This window comes from Lygodium microphyllum, chromosome 28, assembly GCF_053477565.2.
Source record: "Lygodium microphyllum isolate KBCC chromosome 28, Lygodium_microphyllum_v1.1.10, whole genome shotgun sequence".
NCBI lineage: Eukaryota > Viridiplantae > Streptophyta > Polypodiopsida > Schizaeales > Lygodiaceae > Lygodium > Lygodium microphyllum.
Genome location: NC_141162.1, coordinates 56,850,906 through 56,862,091, shown reverse-complemented (window position 1 = coordinate 56,862,091; position 11,186 = coordinate 56,850,906). Strand labels below are relative to the sequence as shown.

General features: G+C 38.8%; 1 pseudogene; it reads right to left on the bottom strand.

Moving 5' to 3' along the window:
- Positions 1-7,317: 7,317 nt before the first annotated feature.
- Positions 7,318-10,065, bottom strand: LOC148011482 (importin subunit alpha-1b pseudogene; annotated as a pseudogene).
- Positions 10,066-11,186: the final 1,121 nt, after the last annotated feature.

Genomic DNA, 11,186 nt, shown 5'->3' with positions numbered 1-11,186 from the left:
TAACTATTTTGGTGTTTTTTTTTGGGCGAGGGAGAATTTCCCTCCCACCCTCTGCCCCCATGGCCATTTGCTGCTGCTGCTTCTTCTTCTACTTCTTCTTCTCCTCCACCACCTTCTCCTTTTTCTCCTCTTCTCTTTTTCTCCTCCTTTTTCTTCTTCTCTTTTGTTTACACTTTGCTCTCTTTCTTTTATTACTTCCTCTCCTTCCTCTTCTCTTTCTTCTTCTTTTTCTTGTTTTCTTCTTTTTCTCTCCTTTTTCTTCTTTCGTTATTCCTATGCTTATTCTCCTTCTCCTTCTCCTTCTCCTTCTCCTGCTCCTTCTCCTTCTCTCCTTCTTCTTCTTTTCTCTCCTTCTTTTTCTTTTACTTCTTTCTCTATTCTTAACCACTAATTAGACTTCTAGAAAATACAACGATTTCTTGAATCCAATGACAACCATGAATAAATCCAAAACCATTCCAACTTTTTTAAATTGTAAAATAAAAAGATAAAATCAAACAAACAAAGTAAAGTAGATGATTCTTACTAACAAAAAATTGCAATCTTCCTACCAATAAAATTTACTCCCTTCATTAATGAATTCAAATCCTAATTAAATATTTGCATTTCATAGTGGGCCTTTTTGCATCTCTCCTATTTCAAATGTGTAATGCACGATGACTTCATGGTCGATGTGTCCTTGGTCTCAACAACAACACAACCAAAATGTTGTGCTACATGAGCTCAACTTATTGGCATGTTCGACACACTCTTATTCCTTCAAGAGCTTTGATGCATGAGAATCAATGACTATCTCTCACATAGTCTCTTGCACACAAATGCAACCATTTGTTTATAATGAGTGGCATGGCCGTCCTTCAATCCCATGAAGGATGCACTTTGCACACTCCATGATCCAAATGAGTGTCCATTCGACTCTCAACCCTCTATGACCTCGACATGTGAAAGAGAAGCATGGGGATACAAGAGAGTGCTAAGAGAGATGACAAGAAGAGATTCACCCTCTTAGTCCCTCACGCTCGTTTTCCCACTCTCTTGCTCTCAATCTCTCACTCTCACCCTCACTCTCTCATGGTAAAAGTAAGAAAGCAAGTTCACAAAGTTGTCATACACATGAATACCTTGCTCTATTCATTCTCACCCTTTTAATACATGAATTTTAGAGTTAGGTTTTTTCCATCTCTCTTGGGCATCCAATTCACTTTTGGGCCACAAGATTGGTCATCTCTTATTGCATGATTTTCCTATGGTGCGAGCGAACTAGAAATTTTGCCATTTTTCCACGGAGCCTATGCTATCATTACAAGTTGCATGGAATCATGCCAAGATTGTGGATTCACATAATAAATCAATACAATTGTTTCAACCTTTTGGCAATTCAATTATGCAAGTGCTTCATACACATTATGTTGTGGCTAATAATCCAAAAAATTAGGCTCCTTCCTTATGCTTGTTTGCTAGCACATTGCATACTGCTCACTTTTTACAACTAATACTATTTTTCAGGAGAGAGAGAGAGAGAGAGAGAGAGAGAGAGAGAGAGAGAGAGAGAGAGAGAGAGAGAGATGTGTTGATAGGTGAGAGTACCAATACTCAATGGTTTTGATAATGCATGCTTTGATTTTATTGGCCCGCTTTGATTGTTCATTGCTTTTACATTCATATTGACTTATTTTTTCAAGAATTTTTTTCATGTCTTGATGATAAATTTAAGGGTAGATATATGTTACATTTGGCTAGCTTCCTTTCACGGAATGTCTAACAAGTTAGTACAAAATATATAAAGCATGATTGGGTCTATGAGAAGTAGTCTTATAGAAATTTTTTTTGTTGGCATGACATTTTAGGTTCATTATAGTAAGTATCTATGAAAAAATATATCTAACCATAAGTCTTTTTTGCACATAGCTAGAGAGAGAGAGAGAGAGAGAGAGAGAGAGAGAGAGAGAGAGAGAGAGAGTTTGTACATGTGTATGTATTTGTTTGTGAATTCAAGTGATATTAAGAGAGTGTTTTAAAATCTATTGCTTAGTAGTTACAAAGCCTTTTTAATCTCATGCATGTGTGTATGTGTTTATACAACTATTTGTACACATAAATAACTTCTTAGCTATGACATCCACCATGAAACTACAAAACCTTTGAGATTTTTCAAAAAATATTTTGTAAATATATGTGCCCACACATATGCGGATTGAGATATGCAAAATTAATGGTATTGGTAATTCCCTCACCTCCTAACCCTCATTTCACCCTCCTAAAGTTTAGCATATCTTTCATAGACTCAAAACTTACACCTAAAATGAGTTCTAAGTTGCTGATAAAGACAATATTCATGCATGCAACTTGAAACAAATCCAACTTTGAACATTTGATAACCTTAAAGCGCGTGCACACACACACACACACACACACACACATCCAAGTTTGAACATTTGATAACTTTAAAGTACATATGATTTGCACACACAAACATCCTCACACACACACACAAATCCAATTTTGAACATTTGATAACCTTAAAGCACATATCATTCACACACACACATTGTTTAAAAGGATATATCTTATAGAGGATATTAATTATAGAATTGTGTCATATATAATATATGTTTTTTCTTTTACAAAATAAAAAATCTAAATTATTTCAAAAAAATTCAATTGATATCTTAAGTATTTATTGTTACTTTTGTTCATTACTTCATTCTCCAATCTTTAAGGCATTTTATCATCATCCATAATATTACCATCGAATATATTTTTAGCCTTTAGATATTATTTCAAGTAAAAGACCATCTTATATAAATAGTAATGATAATTCTAACAAACAAGAATTCATCCAATCACAAACTTTGAAATAAACATTGTAATCACAATCAACAAGAGGAGATATATTAGATTTGTAGTGATCAAGGTGAGAAAAAAATTATAGATGGAACATTCACTTGATTCATTGTGCTTAAACAAAAGGTACTAGATGCTTAAACAAAAGTTAATTCATCCACATATGAAAGAGAAGCATGGGGATACAAGAGAGTGCTAAGAGAGATGACAAGAAGAGCTTCACCCTCTTAGTCCCTCACCCTCGTTCTCTCACTCTCTTACTCTCAATCTCTCACTCTCACCCTCACTCTCTCATGGTAAAAGTAAGAAAGCAAGTTCATAAAGTTTTCATACACATGAATACCTTGCTCTATTCATTCTCACCCTTTTAATTCATGAATTTTAGAGTTAGGTTTTTTCCATCTCTCTTGGGCATCCAATTCACTTTTGGGCCACAAGATTGGTCATCTCTTATTGCATGATTTTCCTATGGTGCGAGCGAACTAGAACTTTTGCCATTTTTCCACGGAGCCTATGCTATCATTACAAGTTGCATGGAATCATGCCAAGCTTGTGGATTCACATAATAAATCAATACAATTGTTTCAACCTTTTGGCAATCCAATTATACAAGTGCTTCATACACATTATGTTGTGACGGATAGACTCCCTATTATTCATGGCGGATGTGGTGATCATGAAGTAAAGGATCCTCAAGAATTTCATAAGGATTAATTACTTCAACATCGAATTGTCACTAGACTAATCTAAAACAACTATAGTTTAGAGATATGGGGGGAATAGGAGCATGAAGTCTCGAAGGGTGACTGTATGGTTATTAGAGCAACATTGCAAAAGAGCTGCAACTACTTTCAGCTTGAGAAAGTATAAAGCTATGAAGGAAATGGAGAGGAAGCACCCTAAATGTTGAGAAGCATTCTAGGAAGAAATATGGAGTTGAGTTAACTCGCTGTTTTGGCAAGAAGATGACGTAATGGAGTTATGTTTATAGCTCCATGTTTCGAGGAGAATAGGCTGATGTATGAATTACCATCTTTAAAGAGCTAGATGATACACTCATTTACAAAAGAGCCTGCTAGAATTGTCATCATGGAGCTAAAGCATGAAAACTTGCACTCTATTATAGAGGGAAGATAACCTTCATGCTAATGAAGAGCTAGGAGTATAGTTGCTAGAGCTGAAGTGAATTTTAGAATTGAGCTAGGGTGCGTCATCTATAAAGTCAACTACGCATAACCACTCTCAATACAAAGTTTACTATACTAACCAACCATCAATCAACTAGTCAATATATACATTAGTTTGTAGATAGTTAACTATAAAGTATATTGATATTGGTATGATGTAACCAACGTACTCATTTTAGAAATTTGATCGATTAGTTACAACAATACATTACATGCACAACTACCCTCATTCAACATTCCTTGTAGTAATTGAACATCCAGAGACTAGTCAATTGCTGAATTAATATATCCATAACACTCAATCCATGCATTTATTGTATCCATACATTAGTTCAATTATCGCATGTACCGTAACCTCTTTATACAGCATTTATCCTAGTGATTAAACGTATATCAATCAGTCAATCCATCGATCAGTGAATGCATATATCAATTTTGTATTTTTTGTAAATTCTACATATACACTATACTTTTCACGACGTTATATTTAGACATTGATTTCTATCTTTTCGATATAAAAAACATAATAGTCATCTGAGTGTATCCCTATCAATGTGATATGGTTGTCATATTGATTGGCACGAGATTAATAGAATAGTTACGACATTATATGAGATGTGTGACCACGGGTAATAAAAAAACAATTAAAAATCTTTTCTTTAATCAAAGCTCGCTCGCGGGCTCTCTCTCTCTCTCTCTCATATCACGGGAGATGCCTATAAAACGGCCGGAGCCTGCACGCTCCGAAACAATATACCGCGTCTCTCTCTCTCTCTCTCTCTCTCTGCGTGCGCGCGCGTACACCGGCGAAGATGGCAGCCAAGATTACTTTTGGCCGTGGCTGTGTACTGCTTGTAGTGGTAGCAGTTGCCGCGAGTATGGCGTGTGTGGCTGAGGCGAGCTGCCGGGTGGAGAACAAGTCAGGGCTGCCGGTGGTGCTGCTGCCGGTAGGGGTGGAGGTGAGCATCGAGGTGGCGGTGGGGGCTTCGGTGGAGGTGCCACCAGCCCAGCAGAAATGCTACCTCAAGAACCCCTCCTCCGGCCACCAGGTCGGCCCCCTCGACCTCCTGGACGGCACGATCGTCGCCATCATTGACGGCACCGTCAGCGGCACCGTCAGCGCCCACGTCGCTGCCTTTATCCATGGCGTCTTCACCCTCGGCGCCAGCCTTGCCACCAACGTCTAACTCAGTAGGTAGCAAGAATTATTAGCGCCATAAATTACAAGCCGTATTACTAATAAGCGAGCGAAAGAGGCTGCTCCACTCCATGCAGGGCTTGCTTCTCATATCATTTTGTGTTTTTCCTAGTAACGAGTACATAATGGTAAAACCTATCTTTTCAAGAACAACTTCCAAACTTGGTGTTTTCCTTCCAAGGATGCGTTTGCTCAATATAAAAATCAACCACAAGTCCTTCTAAACAAAAAGCTGGTGCGGCAACATGAATTTGGCTACTTTCAATCAATCAAGCAACGACCTAGATATAAGCTTCAAGAATGGTCTCTTTGTCTTTTTATGAAATAATACAACGATGATTCCAAATTCCTAGCTCTTTGAGAATAATATATATCCCATCTGTGGGTACGCTCCCACCTTTGTTCAAACTTGTAGATTGTTGTAATATCACATAGCTACTTTGATGACCAAGTTCTATAACCTAGAAAGGACATCATCTTAACAAGCTTCATCAATAAGATTTTACCTTAGCAATGTTTTCTTACTTTTCTAGTTAAGGAATGAAAAATAGTAAAACATTTGATTCTTGAGTGATGTATAAGAACATGGAGATGAATGAGCATATCAATACACTACAACAAAAAAGCTCCATAGACGCGCTTGTAGACGCAATATTTGAACTGTGTTAAAAAATATCGGGCGCGTTTATTACCACGTCTACTGCTGCGTCTAAAATTTTGCGTCTAAAAGGGCACTTATAGTGAAACTTACACGCCCATATAGACGCGCCTATTGATGCACTCTGTAAATATATAATCATATTTATAAAAAATTGGATATATTCATATTATGCGTCTATACACGTATGTAACTGCGCGTCTAAAAAAGCGTTTACTCTGCAAGTTTTTGACGAGAACAGACACGCATTTTTCTGCAATTTAGACTCGCTGATAGAAGTGTAAAATAGAGATATTTAAAAAAAACCAAAGAGCATGTGGCTTTGCAAGCCACATGCTCTTTGGTTTTTTTCCCCCCATCAACATCAAATTGTATGCTTAGGGAAAACAGAGAAAGATTATTTCGAATATTTTTGTACTGAAAACAAAACAATGTATGTAGAACACGAAATTTCATATATATAGATGAAACATTTTTACATGATGAGTTCTAGTGCTTATGACCTCAAGCATGGTCATGGTCACAAGCACTAGCTGAAAGTAATACATATAAAAAATGAAAACTACAAGCCAAGGGGAGACATACATGCATGGGGCTCCTCTACATCTCCTCAGAAGAGGCATTATCATCGCTAATATCACTGCTGCCTGTGCTGCTACCGCTGCCGCCACTGCTATTGCTAGTCCCCCCTTCGCTATCCTCAACTGCATTAGGGTTCGCCTACATAAAGGATTAAGGTATATAAATACCATTACAAACAATAAATTAGAGTTACCTATACTTTTCATGTAAAAAATAAATCATACCTCTTCTGGTTGTAGAATCCTCATGGCACGATTATATTGCTCCTTCGTGATGAGTCCCTCCTCATAGAAATGCTACCAAGTGGGTGCCCGGTGTCGAAGGGTTTTCGAAAGCAAAGTCGCAACCACAGAGATTCTTGAGAAATTTCAAGACAGAAGATCAATCGAAGCAAATAATTAAGACAAATATGATGCCAAGTAACATTTGTATTACTGCCAAGTTATCTCTGAGCATAGAGAAACATCATAACAAACCACATGTGATCTATGCAATTGACCCATGGCATGTATACAAGCTCTTATTAGAGTCCAAGCTTATGAGAAGCAAGATTTCAAATGCACACAATTGACAACAGTTTCTGCCTGCTTTGCATCATCTATATGTGATTGCAACAGTTGACAAATCTGTTCCACCCTCTCATGAGCAGTATGAAAACTGAGAATAGCTCTTCAAATCATGACTGTTTCCCTCAATACACCAATTGATTGTTGCACTTCATTTGATGGTTTGTAGATGTCACTCACTATTGTATCACTACGAAATTTGATGCCTTCTGAGACAAGACTTGCACAGACTGCTGCTAATTGAGCAGGTCTGAGGTCAAACAATGTTAGAAAAAGCTAGAGCTAACCATAACTCATTAACTCTCCCGAAAGCAGCTGTAATTTATCAGAAGCAACGTTCTCATCTTCCTCCTCATCCAGCCAGTATATTTCCAAGAGCTTCACTGCCTTCTCATAAATGTCAGAATTGTCATGGGTCTGTAAAGTCTCAATCTTTTCAACACCTTCTGCTTCATCAATATACTGAGCATACAAATTGATGCCACCTGTATTACCAAGGTCCTTCTCAGCTTCCCCAACCCTCAATATGTTTTCTAATCCTTCCAAACACATCGTCACAATTCGAGGATCCGAACAGGTCAATAGATCACACAATGGCTTGATGCAACCTTGGCTTATAAGGTACTTTATCTGTTCGTGTGTACCACCCGATGTAGCATTTGATAAGCCCAAGCTGCCTCTTTTTTAATCTCAAATTCTGTTGTACCATGCAATGATACAAGAGAAGGGATGATGTTTGCATCAATAGCGGCCTGAATTTGCTCTTTGTTCCCAGCAGTTATATTTGATATGGTCCAACATGCTTCCTTTTTTATGCTTCTTTTGTGGTTGTAAGTGAGCAAATTTAGAAGGCAGGGAAGTACATTGTGGTTGAGAAGATACTGTGTCACTGCATCATCCCCTGTGACAATATTGCCCATTGTTCGTAACGCAGGGATGAGGACCAATGGAGATGGATGCAGAAGCAATGCAACAAGCCTCGGGCAAACACCAGCTTCTATAACCGCCTGAATTTTATCATTTGTGCCATCAGAGAGGTCTCTCCAGAGGTATTATTGAAGCCAGAAATTTTAAGGTCAAATTCGATATGACGAATATCTCTGTCATCTGCATTTTCTGTAAGTCGTTTATTGCATATCATACGAGCCAGAAAGGGTTTTTGTGGACCAATAATCGAAGGACCTTCTCGTTCTGCAATATCAATCGGTCCATACGTTCCAGGCATACTGTCTTCTCCATGATATCCCTTGGTCGTATCAGCTTGTAGTCAAGTAGCACCATGAAAGGCCTCCAAAACAAAAGGATCATTGCATCGACTTCATGGGTCAACTTGATTGAGCTCTTCTGGTGTATGGCTGCAGGATGTCCTCTTGCAGTTGATTTTGCGCTTCTCTTCTTTCTCTAATCACAGATCAATGATGTCGATGCTAGTTGCTGCCACATGTACTAATAACAATGCTCTCTATGCCATAGAAGAAAGGACTCGCTGTAGCAGTTTCAAAGGGCATGATCATCATGATAGTCGAGCACAGCCTCCCTCTTACTCCATCGAACGTCCGTCGAATTCGTTGACGGCAGCCCCTCCATCGTTTCCCGTCTATCTTCGGCTTCTCTTTCGTCACCTAGAGCTCGTTGATGCTTCCAGTCCTCTTCTCGTTCCTGCCATCCTCTCCTTTGTTGTCATCGCTACAGCTTTGTCTTTGTCACCTCCATGTCTGTCTTCTGCCTTGCTCCAGCTTCACCGTCTCCTTTGTCCACAACTGACTGTTGTGTTTAATCCCCTCTCGTATTGCAGCAGCTTTGTCGCTCCTTAGTTCGCCATCTCAGTCCGCCGTCTTCCTGTCATCACTTTCCATTCGCTCCCTCCATCAAGCATTGACCCCGCCTGTTCTTCCTGTCCTGAACTCTAAGAGATTGACCTGATGCTATCAATATACGTGCACAATCAAGCCACGATAGATCCCCAAGGATACTACAAAGGCAACACATGGATATGGGTGCCAAAGAAGGGAGATCCTAGGAGCATAGCCCAACCACCACCATCGCTTGCCACCCCATCTCCAGGAAGCCCCACCCTTGCTAATGCAATGAACACCCAGGAATCCCAAGCTGCAAAGCCTACAGAACCCGTGATGATTTCAGTAAAAAAAACCCCAACCAATCTATCAACCAATGTAGCAGCTTGATACCTCGGAATCATCTAAGTTTATAGAGCTTGGCACTCCCTGCGTAAGAGGATAACAATGCACCATCTATGCCACTAGAGCCACCCTCAATATCCCAAAGCAGCACTGGACACACAGATCAGACTACGGAGTTACCCTTAGAGACACAATTGTCTAATCCGCTATCCCTCGAACCATCACTATTTGTCTCAATTCCACCTCAACCACTAGCATGTCTATGCATGTTTGTGTGTGTGTGTGTGTGTGTGTGAATTCAAGTGATATTAAGAGTGTGTTTTAAAATCTATTCTAGTTACAAAGCTTTTTTAATCTCATGCATGTGTGCATGTGTTTATAGAAATCCTATTGGTACACATAAATAAAATCTTAAATATAACATCCATGAAACTACAAAACCTTTGAGATTTTCCAAAAATATTTGTGTAAATATATGTGCACACACATATGTGGATTGAGATATGCAAAATAAATGGTACACGTAATTCTCTTACCTGGTGACCCTCATTTCACCCTCTTAAAGCTTAGCACATATTTTATAAACTCAAAACATACATCTAAAATGAATTCTAAGTTGTTGACAAAGACAATAGAGCTCAACTTTACCTTTTTCAGTAGCCTCACACAACCTTTGAAGAGCAAGGTTATCTTTTGTGATGACCATGCCTTCTTGCTTGTTGAACTCTTGAACAAAATGCTTAATCAGTGCATTGTTGAAATATTCACCACCAAGGAAAATGCCACCATTGTTGGCTTTCACCTCAAACACACATTCCAGCATCTCCAAAATAGAGACATCAAAAGTGCCACAAGCTTTCAAGCTGCAGACAAATGTGGTAACACGCATAGTAAGACCTCTCAAGGTCCATTTCATGCAGAAGACAATTCAATGCTTTCTTTTTAAGCCCATGTTCAACATATCATGCAATCAGTGCATTCCATGCAATTCTATCTAGATCTACATAGACCTCTCTTCCAATCCTCTCTTTCATTAGTTCCAAATGAAGTTGCTAGCCTGTGAGCTTCATTTCTTTGAAACACATCAATGCTTCTTCACAAAATCCATGTTCAGCATATGCTGTGGTGAATGCATTCCACGGACTTTCAATTTTCATAGGAATCCTATCAAACACTTGCCGTGCTTCTGCAAGAAATTGGCATTTACCACACATGTCCACAATTGTGTTGGCCACAAAAAGCTCTATTTCCAAACCAGGTTTCTTTGTTTTAACATGTAAAAGATAACATGTCTCTAAATATTTTGTAACACCAACAACTTTTAAGAACAAACGTGAAAAGTGACAAAATCAGGATACTCCAAAGTGGCTTCACAGTAGTGGACGCACATCATCAAGACAATGTAGCAGTTGTTGATACACTACACTCAGGGTTCATCTCCTGATTTTTCCAAATATTTCCCTGCCATGGTTTGGATTTATGAACGTTTTTGCACCATCATTGAGCACTAGCACAACATGAGGTGGTCCACTATAGCTATATATAGTAAATGTTAGCTGCACATGCACTTGAGAGAGCACCTTTCATTGAGCACTCATTGTTTCTTGCACGCACGAGAGTTAGGATATTCATCGCTAGATTAGGAGATTTGGTTAAGTGGTAAGGTGGTTGGGTGAGTTTTAGGGTCATGAAGGACGCCAGCAGTTGCGATATGGGTGGTTTTCTTAATCGACATCCTGAGGACCATCATTTCTTGAGCCATTGTGAGAATTTGGGTGAGTGGAGTGGAGTACAATATTTTCTTGCTGAGTGTTGAGAGGTGAGGATAAGGATCTTAAATAATCAAGGAATTGTGTTTGGATTTTGCATGACACAGGAGCACATGTTGATAGGCTAGGCACAATTTCTTCAGTGCATACATTATTTTATGTGAAGCATAGCTTGATTGATTGCATATCATGGATCCATCATTGTATATTTCTCAAATCATGAATGGATGGGCATGAAGTT